At 43.7% G+C, this 22,862-nt stretch overlaps 1 protein-coding gene across 6 annotated transcripts in view; it reads left to right on the top strand.

Annotated features, from left to right (window-relative positions):
* rerea (arginine-glutamic acid dipeptide (RE) repeats a) overlaps positions 1–22,862 on the top strand; it is a 132,734-nt gene that overhangs the window by 25,322 nt on the left and 84,550 nt on the right. For 3 of the 6 annotated variants that reach the window (XM_067591998.1, XM_067591993.1, XM_067591992.1), the window contains one exon: positions 4,311–4,383. The exons of 2 other annotated variants lie outside the window; for them this stretch is intronic. The gene's annotated coding sequence lies outside the window, so the exon portion shown is untranslated. Of the gene's footprint in view, positions 1–4,310; positions 4,384–11,977; positions 12,560–22,862 lie in introns of those variants that run through there. One more of the 6 variants, XM_067591994.1, reaches the window with a different exon arrangement.

Genomic DNA, 22,862 nt, shown 5'->3' with positions numbered 1-22,862 from the left:
ATGTTAAAATATAGTTTTAGCCCTTAATTTGAAGCTTGCTGTGTGGTAGTGGTTGTGGTTGACGTGAAGATGAGAGATGGAGGCTCATCAGCCCTGCCAGTTTAGCTCACTTCTCATATGGCGTTAATCCGCTTGCCTTACCCAATGTGTGAATGCTGCACTCTGAAAACAGGCATAACCCAGTTCATTCACAGCCCATCCCATTGACTGTGCACCAAAATATGTTTTAGCAGCTTAACAGCAGCAGTCTAATCAATTGATCCAGATTTTGCTGTCCATTGATCTTGGCACACCCTGTGTCCAAACAATCACAGTGCATGTATGATAATGATATCATTAGCAGCCCATGGGCCGGTCTATTAGTGCAGGGGAACTGCTTGTAAAAACCACCCGAACCATGCACAGAAACATTCGCACTGCCAAATGCTGGGGAGAGTGGTCCAAATCTGCTTTGCAAATGCCTCCCTGTCACTCTCCCACCCTCCCCATCTCACTACTAACAGTAGTGCGGGAGAGAGGTGGGCTAGCCTGCTGGTGCTGCTGACTGGCATTCTGTGCGTTGATGAATGTGCCGGCCTGATGGCTCAATGTGCTTACCTAATAGGAGCTGCTCTACTGTCACACCGAGTTTCTCCCTTTCTCTCTCTCTCTCACTCACCTCACTCATGTCTTTTTTCGGAGGCAGTAAGGAGAGCGTTCCACTTGGCTAGACACTGCAGCCTCCACACTCTGTTTCTCAAAGGTTAATGGAGCTGCCTCACAACGCAGACTAATCACCAGGTAATCGCTTTCAATTGGCTTGATAGGTGGCTAAGGTCAGCCGTGATGACCAACACACAGCCATTTTGGACAGAAGAGTCAGATTTCTGCTGGTTGCCAAATGTGGTTGCCAAGCTGACTCGAGATTGTGCATATCGTTCCGTGATCTTATAGGTTTTACCGAGTTGTTTCCTGTAGGCGCATTTTCCATAAAGAGGTGTAATTATTAATACTGGAATAAATTTCTTGTAGCACTTTGTTTTCTACTATTTGGACGCCCCCTTTTGGAATCATTGCTCACATCCTAACACTCTTGACACCCGCCTCTGATTATGGAAATAGTGAAAATGCAGAACAGGCTATCTTTGGGTTCTTTATGTTGGGCTGTGGAGGTGTTTGAAGTGGTTAGCATGAGCCTGGTGTTAAAATAGTGGCTCTTCTGAAGAGCATGGGTTGGACAGCCAGAGACGCTGACAGACTGAGAGGCGGACTAAAGTCATGAAAGCGAAGCGCTTGTCTTTGATGTCAGCCAGCTTCTGAAGGACTATGGTGGTCGAAGGGGATTGGGGTCTCAGCACGGGATTTTGGGATTGTCGTGTCAAAAAGGTCTCATCGGGGCTGAGTGAATTTTTGTGTGGGTGAGAGAGAGAGAGAGAGAGAGGGGGCACATGCATATTCAGATACTAAAAAACGAGACCAGGCAGCAAAGAGGGAAAGGCCAGTTTGTCTTTGTCATCGTCCAAATCACCCCGTGGTGCTCACATACAATAACCCTCAACTCGCAGAGCACGGAAGAGATCCTGCTCCCATGTGAACACACACAGACTAGATTATAGGAACGGACATTTCTAGGCCTGTTGAGCTTGTTTTAGTTGCCGTGTTGTGACTAGTGGGAGAGACTGGATGGAAGGGTAGTTTGCTAAAGGAACGACATTGCATGCTTTGTGCTATTTGGATACAACCTCTAGGCCGAGATATGAGCAGATTAAAATGGAAGATAGGTTAGTCACAGACAGATTTTTAAAGGGTTTTTAAAAAACTGTGAAACAGATGAGTCCCTGCGTGTGTGTGCACGCTTGATGGTCACATTGTCTGTCACTGTGGAAATCCCAGAGTTACTGGAGGGATTGCAAAATCAATGTGAGCTATTCATACATGGTTCTAATCCAGAGATTTACTGCCATTTAATCTGTGGTTATGGCAGCGCTCTGATGGCTCTAATGCCGTCAAACAGATGTCCCTGCTCAGCCACCCAGGTTAGGCTGCACCTGGTGACACCATTGAACCCTGGCACTAGGTGGCCCACTGCACATTTCATCTTGTCCTCAGGTGGTAACTATTGTATGAAAACATGCATTATAGTGTCATGGTGCGTCTAAAAGGAAAATGAAGCCGAATGTTTAAGTCAAACCTCCATGAACCCAAAATCTTCTTTGGCAAGTTTGATCATAGAGTGAATAGAAATATTTATCTCGGTGGTGGTTGTGTGTATTTGTGTTTTTTACTGTGTCTCCATCAAGTATAAGACAACAGTAAACCCTGCTTGCTGGGCTACTGAACAGTGCTGAGACTGTGTGGATAGAAATCAAGTTTGGTTTTAACTTTTCTAGTGACATTTTTTGTCAGACGGCCAAAGTAATTGTGTACGTGTACTTGCTCTCTATCACTCTCTTCTCTTTCATAGGCACATGTGTGCACACAAAGGACCTGAAGTCTTAATTTGCTTTTGGGAGGAATTTTCGCCAACAGTAATAAAGTTGTTTAATTAAACAGAATGTCTGAGCAACAATCACAAATTGGCTAACGACAACTAACGTCTGAAATTAAATACAATATCAAGTGATCTTAGTTTTGTCCAGTGAAGTTGTTTTCAATTCTGTGACGTTTGGAACGTTTAAACTATAAATACTAATCACTTCAGATTCTCCACCTCACCGACTCCACTACTGCTGCTGCTACCAGTCAACAATGCGTACAGCTTGAAGTTGAGGGTTGAGTGTTCCTCATATCCTCATATTCCTCATAATAGCACACTTTTTTGCAGAAACCACACAAACCTGGCAACACTGCAGAGATCTTACTGTTAACGTTACGTGGAGTTAAAGCGGTTAAAGCGGTTAGATTGTATGAGATCGGTAAAAATATTGGTAGGGACATGTCCCTACCGTCCATCCCCAAACCTACACCCATGATAGAAATACTTCGATTTTATTCCCTGCACACCCGGTGGTATTTTCAAATTCAAAACCAAACACACCATTTCACTTCAAAATGCAGGCTGAATTCAGGAGGCGTGTTGTGTTAGAAGCAGGGCATGAATAATAACAAACAGTACCATTTTGTACATCTGGTAAATATCTAGGGATGTTGCCTTGTTTTGTACAAGCTTTTTCCGTCAATAAATAATTGGTTAAGAAAGCAACCACGCCCTCCTTTTTAAAGAAAAAAAAAATCTGACATATATTCTCATCCCACAGTGCCTTACATATTCATCGGTTACTCATCATCTTATGTTGTTTGTGAGATGCCCTTAATGTTCTCATCCTCATAATGAGCTACAGATAACAAACACAGGCTGTACTGTACATTATTGTAAACCATATTGACACATTTTCTTTAATTATCCTCATCATTCAGTTGGTTCTGCAACACTTTTAGCAACCAGAAAAGTCACATGTATAGACTTGAGTAATTGATCATTGACTACAAAGAACGGTTTTCATGAGGAGAATGACACAATTGTGTAAGAATTACCATATTTTAATGAGCGAGTTGTTGGGGAAAAAAAAAAGAAGCTAAAATCAAGATGATTACCTAACAATTAATTTGGATCGTGACACCCAATGCATGACTGCAGAACAGAAGTACACACGTACACGTTCCCAGTCTGTGCAGTATTCAAATGCGTACATTATAAGTAGCAGATTGATTGTGTGTGTATGTGTGTGTGTGTGTGTCGTGTTTCTGGGTGTTAAAGAGAGTAAATGCAGGGAATCTCTCAATGTGCGGATGCTGAATGTGAAATGTCAATGTTATTGAACAGGTGCTGCGAGGCAGAGCTGTGATGTTTTTATTTCCAAGCTCTTGTCGAGCGAGGCAGAGAAGAGAGGGCTCATGGGATAATGGGGGAGGTTCAGGGTTGGGGGTCTGTGTGTGTGTGTGCGTGTGCGTGTGTGTGTGAGTTTTACATTGTGTGTAGCAGGTATGAGTGCCTAGATCTTTGTGTATCCAGAGAGGTTTATTGAGTAGAGGGAAATGAATACTGGCTCAGAATAAATGCTCACAATCTCCTCATAGAAAATGTTAACTGCACTGTGAATGGTATTTTTTTGTGCACCTTCATGTCTTTCAGTGGCTACATTCACCATGTGTTCAACATGATGCCAAATATGGCAGCCTTCCTCACCCATGCATACACCTCTACCGTCAAGCTGTTATCACCTCGTTTGTTCCATTTACACATCATTCATGGTTTTTTTTTCTCCCCTGTCCTCTGTGTGTGTGTGTCTGTGTGTGTGTGCGCGTGTGTGTGTGTGTCTGTTTCCCTTCAGTTTTTCTCTTGCAGACTGTCGTTGTGTCAATACTTGTTGAGAGGCAGTGAGCTAGGAGGTGAATGCAGTCGAGGTTAGTCAACAACGCTTCGTGACACTGGAGCGCTGACTAACGCAGCGTTTTCCTCTGCCCTAACCCCCGTCCCCTCTCCCCCCTCCAAATGTTTCCGCTCTTGCTTCACTCAGTGGACCTTGATCATTTTCTTTACCTGTCCGCAGTGCTCTCAGCCATATTCCTCTCTCCGTCGTCATCCTCACTCCTCATTGTGCTTCGTCTTCTTCATTGTCTTGCCCCCCTCTCCCCCCCTCCTCCCTGCCACCTCTCCTGCTGCTTTCAGTGCCACTGGAAATAAACACTGAAGCTTGTCAGCACTCATTCATCCCTCCACTGCTAACCTGTGCTTACCCACTCTTGTCTGGATGCATTATTTCCTGTTTTGTTTAGCATTACCTACAGTGCTGTACAGGTCTCCCTTCATTTGCAGCCTTTGCAATGCTGTCTTTGGCAACATCATGCCTTCAAGCCACCAGTCTACCAACCACGTTCATTATGGCTTCACTTGTGATTCTACTTTGCGCTAATGCATGTGAGCATTTGATTACCATTTTGCCATTTCCGCTCCCCTCTCCAGCCATTTCTTCTTTTTTTTTTAAAAAAAAAAAAAAAAGAGGTGTGAGAGTGAATGTAGTGCCTATCCGAATGTCCACAGCAGCAGCGGAGAATCCAGTCACGATATGGAGGGGGCTGCAGTTCAAAGCCGACTAGCAGGTTACTTAATGAGTTTGGTAATTGGCTTGCTGTGGCCTCCGCGCATCCCTGCCCTCCTGCTGCTGATGTGTGCAGGAACAGAGAGAGCTACAGCTTGCACTCCCTTCCTCCCCTCCCTCCCTCTTTCCTCTCCTCACTCACCCCATCCATCTTTTCCCTCAATCCATCCCTCTTCCGAGCTGACTTCAGGAGCTCATGCCGCACCAAGCCTCTTCTGTCTATTCCCCGCTGCTCCTATTATATAGACAGTTAGCATGCTGCCTGTTCGCTTTCCACTCTGCTCAATATCGAATATCAACACTGTTACTCTATCTCTCATTCCCCGCGTCTCTCCCACTTGGTCGCTATCTCTTACACGCACACTCACTTCCTACCCCACACACACACACACACACACACACACACACACACACACACATATCTATTATATGTTAGATGCTTCATGCATTATGCAGAATACGTGCATCCAAACAAGCAATTTGCAGAATTTCCAGTTCACCACTTCTGAGTAGTAATTCTGTGTGTGTCCAGAACAACATAATGAGAAACACACTTCCATGCTCACTTGATTCATAAGTCCAAACAATAAAGACAAAGGTAGCAGGCTTACCATGTAATCATAAATGACACTTAACGTATTATTCTCAGATTTCAACACATTTTCTCTTCACCAGAGATGACAAAGAGACAGCTTTCTTGTGTCGTTGCTGTTGTAATAATGTGTGGTGGGGGGAAAAAAAGCAGCATCGCATCTGGTGTAAATCTCATTAACTCACATATTACATTATTCTGCTAATAGTTGGAGGAAAAAAAAATCTAAAATGACCTTCATGGTTTAGTTGTAATTGAGAGAGAGGTATGTTTTTTAGTCTGGATTATTTATTGCTTTGTTTGTTTATAGCAAACCCCTAGATTTAATGCCTTTAGGGATCCGCAGTAGCGAGGCTATCCTAATATATATTCTGGCTAATGAGCGAGCTTCCCACCTATTCCCATTAATTTCCATTTTGTACCTTTAAAAAGCTGTAAATAAAGCCTGCGTGCATTAGTAAATACAGTCGTCTTCAGTTGCAAGGCTGCTGCCAAGCTTTTTATCTACTCCCACAGTGGAACGGTTGATTCTGAACGCTGTAGGGGTTGGAAGGCCAAAGCACAGCTAAGTGGCTCCTCTTGACCTCAGCACTGATCTCCAAACTGTCTGCTCCGACTGCATACAGACATATTTTTACCCGTTCGCTCCCACAAAAACAGTCTAATCTCATAACACAGCCTCAACACCCTGTCTGTGTGCTGTCTCTTTGAATAACACATCCTTTTCTCACCGCACCCAGCGCTGACATGCTGACCTTACATTTGCCTTTGAGATTACTTCTCTCTGCTATTATTCATGCCAAATGAAAAAAAAGAAAAAAGAAAAAGAAATATGAAGAAAGTGAGGTGGAAAAATCCAAGATGTGAAAAATTAGCTTGAATGATTTGAGAATGTTGTTCCTCTGACCTGTAATGGATGTGCTTATTCTAGTTATCACTATCTATCTGTAAACTAGATGGCTGAATCATTAGCTTACATACTGAGAGCAGTCAAGTGTGACCAGAGGAGAATAATTGATTTCTGAATAAGCATCGGTACTGGAGGAAAGAGAAAAAAAAGGAAAAAAAAGAAAGAGATACAGCTTTGTGGGCCATTGCAGCATATTGAGCATATTAATATGCATGTCATTAATTATAGTGTGTGGAGTTAATTTTTAGGTTTACACATTATGAGCCTCTTTTTTCCCCCACCCCCCACCTCCCCTTTTTTTTCCCCTCTTTTCTCAGCACAGCAACAGCACGAAACTGCACCTCCACTCACTGTCCATAGGGTGGCAGTGTATGGAGGTGAGACAGCCATGTGCTCTGTGTGAAATGGAGCAGTCACTGGCTATCTGAGCAGATTAGCTCGGAGACAGTAGCCACACAGGAATCACACACCCCAACCGCCACTCTCTCTCTCTCTCTTTCTCTGTTGCTTTCACGATCATGGACCCCCATTCGCTTCAAAGATCACTTTTAAAATACAGTTAGTGGAATAGGACTTTCCAGAGCTAAGCATCAGGCACACGTACTGTTTGTTTATCTTGCCGTCTTTGTTCAGAAAAGGATTTGCCTGAAATGTAAACTTCCTCGTTTGTGCCACAGCCTGCACTCTGTTTCTCTGTGGCCCTTTTGGAAATACAGTCTCATTCCTCAGAGTCTGTTCTCTGTGCAGCCACGGCAGGCTGAACTGCTCTTTTATTCAGATGAATGAGGCCCTGTGTTGCCTGGAGAATCAGACAGACACAGACGGTCCATGTGAGAGCTTGAAGAATGTCTGTGGAAAATCAGGGGCTTAGTGAAATAGCATCTAAGGTATCACACGTGTGCATTTGTTTGTGTTCACAGTCTATATATGTGAGTTTGCGGCCATGCACAGTTGGTTGATTAATTGTCGATTCATGGGTATTTCACTCCCTGATTTTCTTTTAGCCCTGTTTCTGTCTTCTCTGTGTGAATTCACACGTAGAGTGAGCGTCTATTAAAAGCTGTTTGTTTTTTTTATCAAAGTCTGGAAATGAACAGTCAGGTTTTGCTGCATTTTACAAAGAGAAAACGCTTGTTTCCTCTCGCTAACATTTGATCAATTGGTTTGCCAGGTGGCAGCTACCTCCATCTGGAATAAGGTTTACTTACATTCATTTTCTTAATATGCAATACTTTTACCAAATGGCTGCTGTGTGCAAGTTTCACTCTCTTGAGTAGCTTGTGTAGCTTGGCAAAGAGATTAGACATATGTAGCCTACAAGTGTCTTGGTTTTCAGAGTGTTGCAAGGCTGCCAAATGTGACTGTGAATAGCTATGTAAACAAGATAGCTATGTGAGGCTAGACCTTGCACTGATTGCCTAAAGTGAAATACCATTCCTTGGCTTTCCTCACTTTTTTACAACAGTGTTAATGATCACAAATAAAAGCTTGCAAGGTAGCAGCTTAATTACTAGTTATCTGTCTGGATTGTCTCCAAAGGACATCTTGATTTCCAGTTAGTCTTGTGTCTCCTTGATAGTGCTGTCTGCTTGTATAGAGAAGGAGTGTAACTGCTGTTGTTACAAAGGCTTTTTTTTTTTCTTTTAGGAATTTTACTCTGTCGAGTCTTTTTGAAAGCAGTACTTTCGTAAAACCTTGAATCCTCATATCCACAAGCGTGTAGTTAACCATAGTTAGTCGAGTAATTTCCTTGAGTTACTTTGTTGGGAGATCGGAGAGGATTGTTTTATTGCTTCCCCTTTTCTCAACCCCCTCCAGGCAGAGTCTGTGTTTTAATTAGTCGTGTAAGACCCTATTTTCCCTTCGGATTCCCCCAACTTGTAAAGTACTCTCTTAAGAATCCATGAAGGCTAAAAGGGGCAATGAATGATTTGAAGTCAGCTTTTTTTTTTTTTTTTTTGCTCGCCTGCCAGCAGAGAACGAGGGAGGAGGGGAGGAGGGGAGGAGGGGGGGGGGCAGCTATCAGCACTTGCCGTCAGTGTGAAGAACAGTAACTTCAAGCAGCAGTCACACAGTTTTTGTTCTTTATGGATGTAGTACGTGTGGCGGAGATAGAGTCAATGCTTTTAAAACCCCATCTGGAAAAAGCACTGTTCAAGTTTCTAATGTGAGAAAAACAGCATCTGTAGATAATACCTGCCTACGACTGGTAAAATGGTCTCAAGGTTCAATCTAGCACATCCGTTTTTGTTTTTTTTTTTGTTTTTTTTCCTCCTCGTATTATGTTTTGGCAGCAAGGAAGTTAGCCTGTTACACTGTAGAGATTTAGTCATGTGTTAAAGTCGAGCTTCTGAAGCGCACCACCACCACCACCACCACCACCACCACCACAACCTAACCCTCCTCTTGGTTTACAAGTCTGTTTTCTTCTCTCAATCCCTTTTTCCTTCAACTTGTCTGCTCATCCCTGGTGAATGTATTAAATGAAGTTACTAGATATGAGTGCTTAAGAGGCCAGGTCCTCTGAGGCTTGCCAAGTCTCTCACAGGCTTGGCTCAGTCATCCATGTCATTTTTTTTTTTTTCTGTTGTTTCAGCTACTGGCTGACTTATTTGTATTGCTGAGCTCTTTCTCTCTCTCTTATTCTTCCTGCTCTCTGTTTGCTGCCTCTGAGTGGCTTGTTTTTCTCCAGCGTGGAGAAATCAGGCTAAAGCAAACAGTGTGTGTCAGCCACAGCTTTTGTTAAGTATTCATTTTTAATGAGCGTAAGTGGCTACAGAATCCTATAAACCATAAATGGAGTAGTCAGACAGGGGAGGAAGGGAGGGAGAGGAGGAGGAGGAGGAGGAGGAGGAGGAGGAGGAGGAGGGGGCATGTTGGCCTTTGATTCAGTGGCAGTCTTGCAATCTCTTTTGTTTAGTAACACTTGTACTAATTATGTTTGATGTGGATGAGGAAAACATGTTTCAAAATGATAGTTTGTGTTTCTTTATTGTGCCGTTTTTTTTTTTTCTTCTTCTCATACACACCCCCTCTGGTTTTGTTAGCTTTTACATGAAATTGTTCTCCTTTAATAATCTTTAGGAAAAAGAGTGTCGCAGGAAAGTGCAATTTTTCTCTTTTGAGCGGCGCGCAGCTCTGTTAGATTTCATTTCCTCTGAATTCAGAAAGAAGCACCAAGTAACCAGTTTTTGTTCTGTTGGGATTGAAGGCACTGTAGCTGTAGAAGAAGTGGGGGGGTTTGGGATGGGGGGGTGAGGGAGGGAGGGGGGGGGGTGGTTGCTCGGGGGAAAAAGTATTGTGATGGGCCGTTTGAATGCTGAACAGAATTGAATAGACACAGTCAGCTTCCCAGATACATGCTTAGGCCTGTAGAATGTGGAGTGCTTTGCTTGTAACTGCACCGGTTGTCTCCTTTCATTATCGGTTAATGGTGCCCAACTTGACAGAGCCATGTGATAAACAGAGGAGCTGTGAAATCCTGGAGGTGGAGTTCTCGTCTGCCTGATAATGGGATCTCATCTGCCGGGGAGGGGGAGCCTGCCCCGCCAGCCAATCCAGCTTTGCTCTGCACTGCCTTCAGAGAGGATTCGCTTTGCTGCCTTTGGCCAACTTAAGTCTCACAAATGTACTGAAAATGTTGACTAGTTTCCATTTGTAACACACTGAGTCTCTTGTGGAGTGATTTTTTTTTTTTTTTTTGGAACCTGAAACATCATTACGTGTCTTTTAGGCTTTGATTGTGCGTCAGAATTATTGGTGCATTTCCGCCTCCTTATCAATCTTTAGATCCTTTGAATGTTGTGTAATCAGGAAAGGAAGCAGACTGTATATGTGTGTGTGTGTGTGTGTGTGTAAATATCACAAACATTGACCTTGTGAAATGTATATACTACTGTGATAAGGGAGGAGCTGTTGCTGCTGTGGTGTTGGGTTACTATGTGGATGGGGGGGGGGGGGGGGGAAGACTTCTCAGGACAGTTGCCTCAGGAGCTGGAAGAGGTTTGCTAGCACTTTGTTGCACAGCAGATCCCCCCCCCTCCACACACACACACACACACACACACACACACTCCCTCTCTCTCTCTCTGCTATTGAAAAAAAGATGGCCAACATGGTTTGTAGGACAATGAAGGACCCCCTGCACACCACCCTCAATTCAATTTCTATTGATCCTTACTGCCTGTCTCTCCTGCCCGTGTTCGGCTTTAGTGCAAAAAGAGCCCAATGCGGACACTATTTGCTTTGGTTAATTGGATTTTGACAGTGATCCGATATCATGTTTAAGACAATGAAAATGTGTCAAGCTACTTGCTCAGTGAAATGGAAATCATCCTATTAATTTATAACTTAATGCAGTTTATCTTTCATTGTCCCGCTGCGCTTACACTGGTAGGGAAAATGTCAGATTTTTTTTTTAAGACTGGTAGATAAAAACAAACTGAATCATCTGTTTTCAAGCATAAAACGACACCAAAATGAGACCTTGAAAATAACCAGTATCACATTTGATATGAAGCTCAGGCTTAACCATTTAAAATCAACCCCCCCCTCCCCAAATGTTGCTAATGGACTATTCACATTATCATCCCTGCTTGTTTCTGCCTTTTTAATGGGTGGGGTGACTAATTAATTCATTATCCAAAAATGCAAATGAGCTGCACGAGCCTGAGCAGCATTCAATCGCCTCCCTCTTGTGTATTTTTTCTTTTTTTTTTTCCAGCAGATGTAATGTTTTCAGATATAAATCAGCGACATGCGTTTAAAAACCCTCATCTTTTTTTTTTTTTTTTTTTTTTGCACCACTCAAACGTGTCATTGCTCTGTGGGCAATGCGCAGAGGAAAACAAAGTAAAGTAGTATTAAGCCATTATTTACAAAAGGCACTACTAGGCTGTAGCTGTAGCTTTCATTGTCTCGCTGTAGTGTTTCAGTCACATTCCCATAAGCGTTACCATTGATCGGCTGATGATGGTCGGTCGGGCCACTTTGGCTGCCGTGCATCTCGCTTCCTGGTGCAGTTGCAAACACACACACACACACACACACAATCACATACACAACGGCGTTTCCCCACGGAGCTGCCATCAATCAACAGCCCCATTGGCGTCCCCTCCACCCCCCCCCCCCCCTCTCCAACCACCCACCACCACCCTTTTGTCCCTGACGATTATTTGAATCCAGTCCATGTTTTTGTTTCGCTCGGGATTTTTTTTTTCTTTCTTTTTTTTTTTTGAGTGTGGTCGGGGTAATTCTCCTTCACTAGTGTCTGGATAAAGAAAGACTAGGTCAGCCATGTGGATGCGTCTGTTGAACAGCTGAAGAGGAGGAGGGGAGGAGGAGGAGGAGGAGGAGGAGGGGTGGGTTTACAGAGACGGAGGGAGCGATAGAGAGAGCGTGGAGTGGTGTGTGAGTGTGTGTGTGCATAGGAAAGAGAGAGAGAGAGAGAGAGAGAAGAGGGGGGGAGAGTGTTTGTGTGTGTGTGTGCGCGTGTGTGTGTGTGTGGAAAAAGGAAGCGGAGCCTGTAAACGGCGAACTCACTGGTTTCCTACCCCTCGAAACAACTAACAGCGCTGTGTTACTTTTCATGTGGACACTATCATCGACAGCAACAACAACACGGCCAAAGGGAATAGGAGCAGTTTGCGAGGGGGGGGTGCTAGCTGTCGTTACAGTGCCTTTGCTCCGGCGATTTCTGGACGTGAACAGTCTATCAGTAAAGTGAAACCGTCTTTTGTTGAAGCAAGTGCTCGCCTCAGCCCCTCCGTGCGGGCAGCAGGTTTAAAAAAGAACCGGAGGGGGGGGGGCGCGTTGGATAAAAAAGTGTCCGTGTTCGCCTCGTGTTGTCCCGGTTCTTGGATTTGGCCCAGCTGGCTCGCCCTCCTTGTTTTAAGTTCGGTGGGTCATCTCGGGCAAGGATCGCGTTTTGAACTTGTTTGCAGCAGTCTCTGGGACTCCCAAGAATCACCAGACTGGCGGGTGAGTAGTTGAATACAAAAAAAGATTGCAGGATGGTTGTGGTTGGAGGAGGAGGAGGAGGTGAGGGAGGGGGGGGGCGCAGACAGGGGGAGCAATGTGTGTGTGATAAAAGAGGGAATTTGTGCAATAGTGATGACTAAAGCCGGGTGGCACTTATAGTTTGAGCTAAAAGTGTCCTGATTTTGTTTATACCCGGAGTAGGAAGCGTGCGTGACCTCGAGTCAAATGTTTTTGAGTGCTTCAGCAAGCTGAAAGTTGGCTGCATTGTTGTAAAACTTGGCTCTCTGTGGACTGTGTAGCAGAACCCTCAGGCAACCTCTATGACCTGTAACAGCAGCTAATGCTTTTAAAGTGAGAATAATGAAGTAAACAAAAGAAGAGCTTCATTGGCAACGTTGCTGCCCAGGAAACACACATCAAAGATGTAAAAACTATTTGTGTGTATGTATTCTAGCAATCAGTCAACTTCGAGAGGGGGAAAAAGTTGCATTTTGACAGGGAAAAATGTTGAAATGAATTTAAATGACTCAGTGGCACATAAATTTGACGATTGGGATTTCCCCAAGTTTCACATAAAGGATTGGCTGTTGGATTTACAGCCTTGCTCGTGTCATAAATTGATTATTGGACTGTAATAATGGAAATAGTTGAGTGTTTCTGGAAGAAGGGTAGGGGACTGTGTGCGGGAGACCGGCTGAACCAGTTGCAAACTGTTGAAGGACCACCAAATTAACTTGACTTCCCCCCCTTCAGCACCCCAGAGGCTATGAACTCTGGCCCAAGCACATGCAGCTCTCACTGTGGGGGGGTTGGGGGGGTCTGTGCCTGTTGTTGAAAAGCGTAGGGGGGGCAGGCTGGCTGGTGGGATGTGTGTGTGTGTGTTTAGGAGGGGGCAGCTAAGGGATTTGAAAGCAGACTACAGTTATTTGTCTGAAAGGCAGCTTATCTAATGTTTTCCAGTTATAGTAGAAAGAGGAGGAGGGCTTGTTTATTTGAATCACTGTAAAATTGGTCATAGTAAGTCTTCATGTGACTTCAGTCAGAAGCTGACTCCACAGGGTATGTGGCCACATAAGCACAAAGAAAGCTTCAGCCCTGAAACAAGATTCAAATCAGGGAAGGGGGGAAGCAGTGATTGGCTTCAATCTCTGCCATATAAAAACAATCCCTTCCTGAAATCCTCCCCCTGCTGCTGCATTTTTCACTGAGCTATTACACAGACTCAGATGTTGCATCGCTAATTGTGAGGAGCTAATCTCCACCATGCCCAGCTTCCTGTGGCATTTTTTTTTGTCCCCCAGCTAACTGAGAAGTGACCTCTAGCTTAATGATTCAGATGTGATTAATCCACTTGAGTGGGACGACACTGCACGGGCTAATATATGGCGCAGGGCACTGCAGATAATGGATGATTGTTGGAATATAAAGGGCATTTACTGCCTCAAAATTGTGTGAATGTTTAAGACTCACACAGTCTTAAACTCACACAGGAATGCGAACATGTGGCATCGTATAAATCATGAGGTGCAATTATGGTTGAAAAAAATTAAACAGTGGTTGTCTGTCTTACTGTTACTGTAACTCTCAACTCAATATAAACTCTTAAAGGGAAACTTAGGGATTTTTCAACCTGGACCCTATTTTCCCATGTTTTTGTGTCTAAGTGACTAATGGGGACAACAGTTTTTGATATCGGTCCAGTATTGAGTGAAAGCACTTCAGCAGGCAGCCGTGAAACAGACTGTAATGTATTCCTTTGGGGCAATAGCGCTCCGTTAATGTACATCCACTAAAAGTGCTTGTTTTTGCTACTGACAGGCTCAGATTGTTATTATAAGTGTCTGACAAGATTATGGAAAGGACCATACAGACAAATAAAACGTTTTTCTTTACCTTTCGCTTCATCCGGTCTGTTTGTTGTTATGTCTAACAAAGTCTTGCTCAAGGAGAAGTCTCGCAACAGAAATCTCATGAGAGTCGTTGAAAGCTTAGATATTCAGCCATCGCTGCATCCGAAATTGCGTACTATGCACTACATGTATACTATCGTTCAACATATACTGGTGTTGAATAAACAGTATTTTGTATCTTTTCAGATGCACTGAGCTGTAATCATCACGTCACTTACTGTAAATAGTGGAATTCACATAGTATTGGTTTCACACTAAGGGTTTGGACATATTAAAAAATCTCACATACTGTTTTAGCTAAATAGCATGTTAGTATGGAATTTCAGACACAGGCCACAACTTTTAGATAACACTAAGCGACGTTTTCTATACTCCCAACACAACCATCTCCTCCCGGCACTCCTCTCTTCAACTCTCACTCACGTTTCCACCGTTGTCTCCCTGCAACAACTCAACTCTCGTGAGATTTCAGAACAAGACTTCTCCTTGAGCAAGACTCTGTTAGACACAAAAACAAACAGACCGGATCAAGTGAAACGTAAAGAAAAACATGTATGGTCCTTTCCATAATGTTGTCAGACACTGACAGTAACAATCTGAGCCTGTCAGTGGGAAAAAACAAGCGCTTTTATTGGACGTACGCTGGCGGGGCGCAATTGCCCTGTTGGATTACATTGTAGCCCTTTTTGTGGCTGCTAGCTGTACTGCTCTCGCTCAATATTGGACCAATTTCAAAAATCGTTGTCCCCATTAGTCACTTAGACACATAATGATGGGGAAATAGGGTCTAGGTTGAAAAATCCTGAAGTTTCCCTTTAACTGCCAGTTTGTGTTCTCTAATCTTAAAATGGAGTGATCTTTGATTTAGATATCATTAACAGATGGAGTGTGAAAATTTTACAGACGACAAGCCAAACTTCCTTTTTTACAGATGGTATTCAGGTATTGTCGCATATTATGAGTTTATCTGAGCCACCAGATTGGTTTGACAATATGGCAGCGTAAACAAGACAGTGTTTGAGAACTACTGATTCATAGATCTGTAGAAACTCTGACTGTGTCACTGCTGGAGCTTTTTTTCCTGAATGTTTTTTTTTTTTACTGTTTGACAGTTACTGAACCGGGAGAGGGTTTGTCCTTTTTTTTTAAAAGAGTGACAGGCCTGTTTTTGAAATGGTAACCAGTAATGTGACAGGAATCATGTTGGATATGTGGGTTAACGTACCGTCTCAATCTCACATACAGCCCGCATTGTCATGTGGGGGGGGGGAGCTCGCATAGCTTGTCTATCTGAACACTTTTTGAAATCTTCCTCACTTCCCCTGAGGTTAGGGTATCCATTTGTTTCACTACTTGTGGATTGAATGAAAGGGGAAGTGGTCAGCACTCTTAATGGAGTTGTACACGAGAAGCCGGAGTTGTTCTGCAGTCTGGGATTTGTATGGAGAGAGAGCACTCAGGGTAAGAGCTGCTGTCCGATGAAAATATAGCAGCCTTAATTATGTACACACTATCGCACCGCTGTCGGTATCATTTCACATCATCTCTATTTGTAGTTTGTCATACCAATGTTTGTGGGGAAATTAGAACTGATGTGCAATTTGATCTGAGTCCACTGTCTGTGTCATCGATTCATGTAAACCAAGAGAAGCATAGTAGCGGTGTGAGCCACCACCCACCCCCCCCCCCCACCCCCCTTTCACAAACACAAGTCTCACCGCTGACAAGGTACAGAGAGCTAGTAAACATTCAGCTCACATACAGGCGCGTGTATGAGTGTCACCTCTGAGGAATCTGAGGGGTGATATCTGGATCAAAGAGGCTGTTTCTGACCATGGAGAGAAAGAGAGAGAGAGAGAAAGAGAGAGAGAGCTGCTTCATAGAGTGAGGCTGTAACGGCTGTCTAGCTGCTCAGAGGCAGCTGAATGTTTGACAGGGCATTGGAAAAACGTTATTTAATCTGCTCTCATGATGGCCCTCACTGGGATTGCACCACGCTGCGTCCCTGCCCCCCCCCCTTTTTTTTTCCTCCTTGTGTCAGGTGATGGCAGTTTCTGGCTGGTTGAGAAAAACACGCAGCGGTTGTCTGTGTGTTGTTTTTTAACCGTATGATGTAACGCATAAAGAATCAGAGAAAGGCGAGTTGTAATTGATGCAATGTTGGCGGGCCTCTCATTTTCTTTCTAATGAGAAAGTCTGCTGGGGTCTGGATATCTTTCCATTTGGGTAATAGCCTGAATGACTCAACTGTATTCCATTGTAATTACAAAGAAATGATCCAGTTGTTATTATAATAAGCTACATGAATGAAAACAGATGTGATGTTTGACCCATTAAAAACTGTTTGTAAGATGCTGATCAGATAAACGAGGGTAAATTACAACCCCGGCTTTTTCACCGTCTGAATGTGGCCTATTTCTCAACTGCATCAACGGTGACGCTCGCAGTTACCCTCCCACTTTTGACCCCAACAATGCAGAAATGCAAGAGCGGCCTTGTCGTAAAACAAGGCGGAAAATCATTGAGAGATCATGGCTTCCATTACCATTGTTGTTGGTGCCGTTTCCATCCCCCTACACAGAAGCAGACTCATGGTTTTCAGGAACGATGACGAAACTCTCTCTCTCTTGTTGATTCTGTAGACGGGGGTTCGTTTTCTAAATGGTTCGCACCAGCCCTGCGCTTCCTGACCTATTGTCCTTGCAGATAGTGGTGTACCAGTGACTCATTTAGAATACATTAGCCACAGATTGACATAGTACACATGAAACAGTGGTAGCACTGCTAAGGAGGCAGTACCCTCTGGTGGGTGACTACTGAAATAGAGAACGATGAAGAGAAGAGGTGCTTTGATTGTTCGTAGAAAATTCCATCTAATTTGTTGTGTGCGCAGAGGAAGGGGCCGATATCTTTAATTAACAAAAACCTCAGGAGCCGACGTTGAGTGAGAAATTGGGATAATTGAAAATAGGCCCTATCTCCTTTCTCCCCCTTCTCTGTCTGTACATCCTTAAAGCAGCTGAGCCCGTCGGAGGGCACTTTCACACATGTTAAGTGGGGGGACATCTGGCCTCGTTAATTCAGTGCATGGTCATAAAGTGGAATGGCGGTCCCCACAGGGCCGCCCGCTCTGAACACCGTCAGATGGAGGCTGCGTGTCCTCACTGCCTCCTTGTCCTCCCTGTTGACTGTCCCTCTGACACCAGCTCTGACACCTCAACGAATCGCAATCCAGCCATGATGATTGAAACACAGATGTTGATGTCCGAGGGAGATAAAGCGACTACACAAATCTCAAATGTGCCACAAAAATAAATGCCTGTGCTGTAATGGCTGTAATGTGTGGTTGTATTGACCCATTCTTAATTTTCATTTATTTAATCCAACAAAGAAGCAAGACACCCTATGGGATTTTAGCAATCAACTACACTAACAGCTTTTTTTTTTTTTTCTATCAGTCGTAGGAAATCAGTAGTCTGTGTCCATTAAGTGAATGTGTTATGATGAGTGGGCTGCCACAGTCTATATTCCTGTATCCACCTTCCAGCCCCGCAACCTCACGAATGGTAGCAAAAAAAATCGAGTGACAGCAGCGGGGAAGCGGGCATGCTGTGCATTCATATCCTATTTTAGCGAGTAAACATTTAATGTGTTTAAATGTATCACAGCTTTATTTATGCATAGAATCTGCTGTTAAGTCTGAATTATACATTAGCCAATGAATAATGCATCAGTGCCATTCCTTAATGATTACTTGCCAGGCAGCGAACGGTAATATTTGCTGATAAATTTACCCATTGATCTTGCTTGTGTTTAACCAGGCTTGTAGAGATGATGTTTGCTCCATTTTGTGTTTAGGGAGCATGTTTTTTTGTCAAGGATATAATCAAAAGCATGCTAATTGACAGGGTTTTTTTAATAAGATGTCTTTTTAAAAATGACAAGTGAGCCCTTAGGAATTAAAACAAAATGGGTGCAATCTGAATTCTCTGAGCAAAAACTACTAAGTACTTAAAGATCTCAATTCTGCTATTTTTACTAAGATCTCAGTAAGGTTGGTGTGTTTACATACTGTTCTCCTCCTGGCTGCTCTTAGGATGAATTATTTATCCTTAGACCTCAACAGATCAATGTCCAATTACAGTTTTGTCTTTGTTGGCTTGTAGCCATTACACGACAGAGTATGTTTGTTTGAAGTACAGAGTCTAGACAATGTCTGGCGAGTTGGTAATTTAGCCCATACTTGGTAAAGGTTGTCTTTTGATGCTACGTCTTTATTGGCACTGGTCTTAACAGCCGCACGAGCCAGATTATTGGCACATTATCCGTATAATGCTATGAGTGTAGCATTGCCTAAGCCTTGAAGCACAGCCCGTTACTGTGCAGATATATTGCTTGTCCACACAATGAGAAAATATTGACTTGTTGTCACTCACTCATTTGATTACTTGTGCGAGTGATTCTGCTTTTCATTTGTCACCCTGGCAACGTAAATGGGGAAAACACAGCAACAGCCTCTCTCTATCCAGTAATGAAGCACTAGAGCATTGCAAACTATCACATCTGGAAAACCTCTAAGCAGGAGTGAATGTCTTTGTCACTCACGGTGTATCATTGGCACTTGTCAGCTCAGCTAGTATCCACAAACAGCAAACATTTGACAGCTTTCCTCACTGTAGAATGTGCAGCTGCGTGGGAGTGATGTACTTCAACAGTTCCACTTTGATTTTACAGCTTAGTTGAGTGAGATTTATCTGTATATTTACAGTGTTTGGTAAGTCGCTCCATTTTCTTTTGTCTGTAAGAAGAGCGGCTTAAAGCAGTTTGCTGCTGTGTGTAAGCCAGGTCATAACGAGAGCACCTTACATTTAATCCAACAGGATTCATCAGTGGCCTTGTTCTTCCAAAAATAATGAGGTAGATAGTGAGGGCAGCCCCAGGCTGCATGTAGGGAGATGATCTCTCTGAACCGGCAAATCATTCCTGGTTTTTATGCTAAAAAGACAGGCTAATGACTATTCTTGATGTGTGTCAGTGCTTTAAGTTAACTAGCGTTAATTCACAGAAAGATCTAATGGGCTTGATTGTCAAGCTGAGTCGAGGCAGTCAGTGAGAGGCTTGTACACGGGTGGGGGTAGGAGGAGGGGGGGTAATTGTTTTTGCTGGCGGTGATTCTCTCTGGAAGGGATGACTGCACAATCCAGATATGTAAACAGGAAGAAACTGAAAGGCAGTATGCTGATACCTTGTCTGTTTCCTCTTGATCAACCTAGCTTTTGAAATGAAATTTCTAAGCGCTGCCCAAACATTCTTTGGATTCAGCTTGGCAGTAATGGCTGCTTTACAAACCTGTGTCTGCTCGACTGAGCAGTTTCAAACATGTAAATCATATGTGGGAAATGGAGATCTTGAGGAAATCATTAACTGTGACGGCGCACTATGTAACAAAGACAGAGAGAGTTAAAGACAACAGATGCTCAAAGGGTTTGATTCTGCTTATTGGAGCATGAACCTTATTTAGTGCGGCGGAGAATCTCAGCGCATTTATGGTAGACAATGATGCTGTGTCTTGCCAGTCATCTGTTCTCCAGAGGTGTTTGCAATATTCATATAATGTTTATGCATATATCCAAAACCTCACATTTCTTTGTTTGCCCACGCCTGGTGTCATTTTAGCACTCTCTGAATCAGGTTTGCCTACACGAGACAGCTTGTAATGTTTATCGGGCTGTAGCAGAGTAGATTTCCACCTCTTATGTTTCATAAATAACAAAGCTGCTCATCCCTGCGCTTGGAAAAAGGGAAGGTTGCTGTGATGAAGTGAGCTGACTCTATTGGTCTGATAAAGATCAACTTAAGACCCACCAGGAAGCAGTCCAGTTTGCAAACACATGGTTTTTGGGGTTAGTGTTTGAGTCAGCGTCAGGGCAAGACTGGACAGCTGTCTCCTAGTGATCTATAACACCCACAATCCCTCCCACAGACTGCCGGCTTTGGCACTCAAGCAGTACACCGGTTGCTGTAGTACACCCAGCCACCCACAACAATGGCTTATCTTGCTAGCATAACAAACAACAGGCTAACAAAGAGGATAGAAACCAGTAGGACACACAGCAACAGAGGACCTTAAGAGCCCTGTGCCATCATAACTCCACTTCAAAATGGAGGCCTTTGTTCTGAGATTGTTGGAGAGGACATCATAGCAAGGTAGCAGCACATCTTTTCATCCTCAAACACACTCACTCAGTCTGCTGTCAGTGAAGGAGATCCTCTGCCTGATAAGGCTTCAGAGAAAGGTATTCCTCTGGGACCGTTGTTGAGGGATTTCTACAGTTCTGCCATGCGCTGATTAAAGGAACACTTGTAGATAATCCTTTTAAAAAAAGGTCTTTGTTGTGGCAGAGGTGGAGTGAGGTGGGGTGTTGAGGGGAAGGAAAAGCCAGAGATTTGGATTTTGAAATGGTTATCACCTTGGTATGATCCGCCACTCTGCTAAGATAAATATTTAATGACAGGGTGGCTGAAATAGAGCTGTTATAGACTGCTGGTGAGAAATGGACCTTCTATTTACAGCCCATACTGCTCCATAAAGTCATGGCATTGGTAGACAGCCCAAGGTTATTAGTGTGGCATGAGAGTAGTGTGTGTTTGCGGTGTGGGCTGCTGAAGAGTTCTCACTCTTTTCTTGCTGCAGTAATATGAAGGGAGAGAAACGCACTCAGTCTGTTACCTAGCATTCCCTCATGAATCCTTGATGGATCACGGGTGCGTGTATGTGTGTGAAGAAGAAGAAGAGCACCGTTGTGGCAGCGCTATAGTTAATGCACGACAGCGATACTATTAAGGCACACTTCACTTGAACTATTTCCACAAGCGAAACAGCTGTATGTTTTTTTTTTCCTCCCTTTACTACCTTAGCTTTGCTCTGTTTCATTTCATATGCTCCCTGCCCTCTGGGTTCTTGTTTGATGTCATTCACGTCATGCAAAATTGATTGCGAAGGCTTGCATCAATGCTTGCTGCAATGAAGTTATCACAGTGTAAAAGACAGATTTCTCCACATTGATTCTCCTAACCTTACGCTTTCACACTCAAGTGAATAGAGCCTTAAAATTGATATCAGCCCTGCTTTTAGATTTTTGGCTACGATTATGAAGTGAAGCCTGTATCAGGATTTGAATGTTACCACTCAGCTCATTTAAACACCGATCTAGACTCGGCTTGATTCATCTTGTTTACTCATTACAAGATAGCTGTGGAGAAAGCAGTTACTTTCAGCTTTCAAGTACCTCGCTTTTGGTCACACTGCGGCTCTTATTCATTTCACTGGATCAGTCCAGTGAGTGGCGTGCACTAACATCTTGCCTCTCTGTGTAGGAAATAGGTGGGTAAACACAGCAGAGTCCTTGAAGCACTTCCCATCCCTGCTATTGGATTACCAGCTGCCTTTCCGGGCCTCATCTGCGCAGATGAGTGCCAAGATCAATGGAGCTCTTAGTGCAAAGCTAATTCGATCAGGACTGGCTTTGCTACTGCTGATCAGAGATTATTTTTTTTTTGACGTGAAACAAAAACTTAATCAAGTCAAGCCCATGTCCAATAGCCCGTATTTTCAGCCGCTCCAACTCCCATAGACATCAATTAGGAGGCATTTCATATTCATTATTGAATTGGGTTGGCCTGCTGAGTAGAGGTGTGGAGATGGAAGTAGTGAACTGCTGTGTAAAGTGATCCGGCCAGTTTTGCTGACTGTGGCAAGAATGCTGCCTTTTCTCCAGCAGAGCAACTGGCATCATAAATAAGCTAAGAGCGTGTTTTTAGAAGGATGAGGTGTCTCCTGCTCTGACGGTGAGCAGAAACGAAGGGTTGAAGGGCATATTGACCCTCTTGTTCTGGAAAGCGAAAAGCAGACTCTTCAGTGCCCCTTGTTCCCCATTAATTATTGTTTGATGCTAATAAAGGAAGGGGGGTGGGGGGTGGGGCATGTTATGAAACATAATTATTCATTGCAGCATTTCCCCCCACAAAGAGCCTCATCCCTCCCCTCCCTTCATGCTTAGCGAGGAAGCCGCCAGGGCTGTCAATTGAGTACAGGAGGCAAAGATGTCCCCTTAGCCTTTTAAAGAGGGGACAGGAGGGAGCAGGGTGAAGGGCGCCATTTGCCCGAGTGATATATGAGGAGAGACAGCAATATATGTAAGGTGCTGCTGAAAGAAAGATAGAAGGTCAAGGCACATTACACTCCAGCCATTTATTGGCTGAGCACATAGTCTGACCTGCACAGCAAATACAGTTGCTCAGCAGCAGCTTTCTTTTTTTTTTTTTTTTTGGTTTATATATGTATGTGTGTGCGCGTAAATGTGTGTGTGTGTGTGTCAATGGCCTACACATTT

Source organism: Thunnus thynnus, chromosome 6 (genome assembly GCF_963924715.1).
Source record: "Thunnus thynnus chromosome 6, fThuThy2.1, whole genome shotgun sequence".
In the NCBI taxonomy this organism is placed as follows: domain Eukaryota; kingdom Metazoa; phylum Chordata; class Actinopteri; order Scombriformes; family Scombridae; genus Thunnus; species Thunnus thynnus.
Note: the sequence above shows the minus strand (reverse complement) of the source record. Positions and strands in the feature narration are given on the sequence as shown.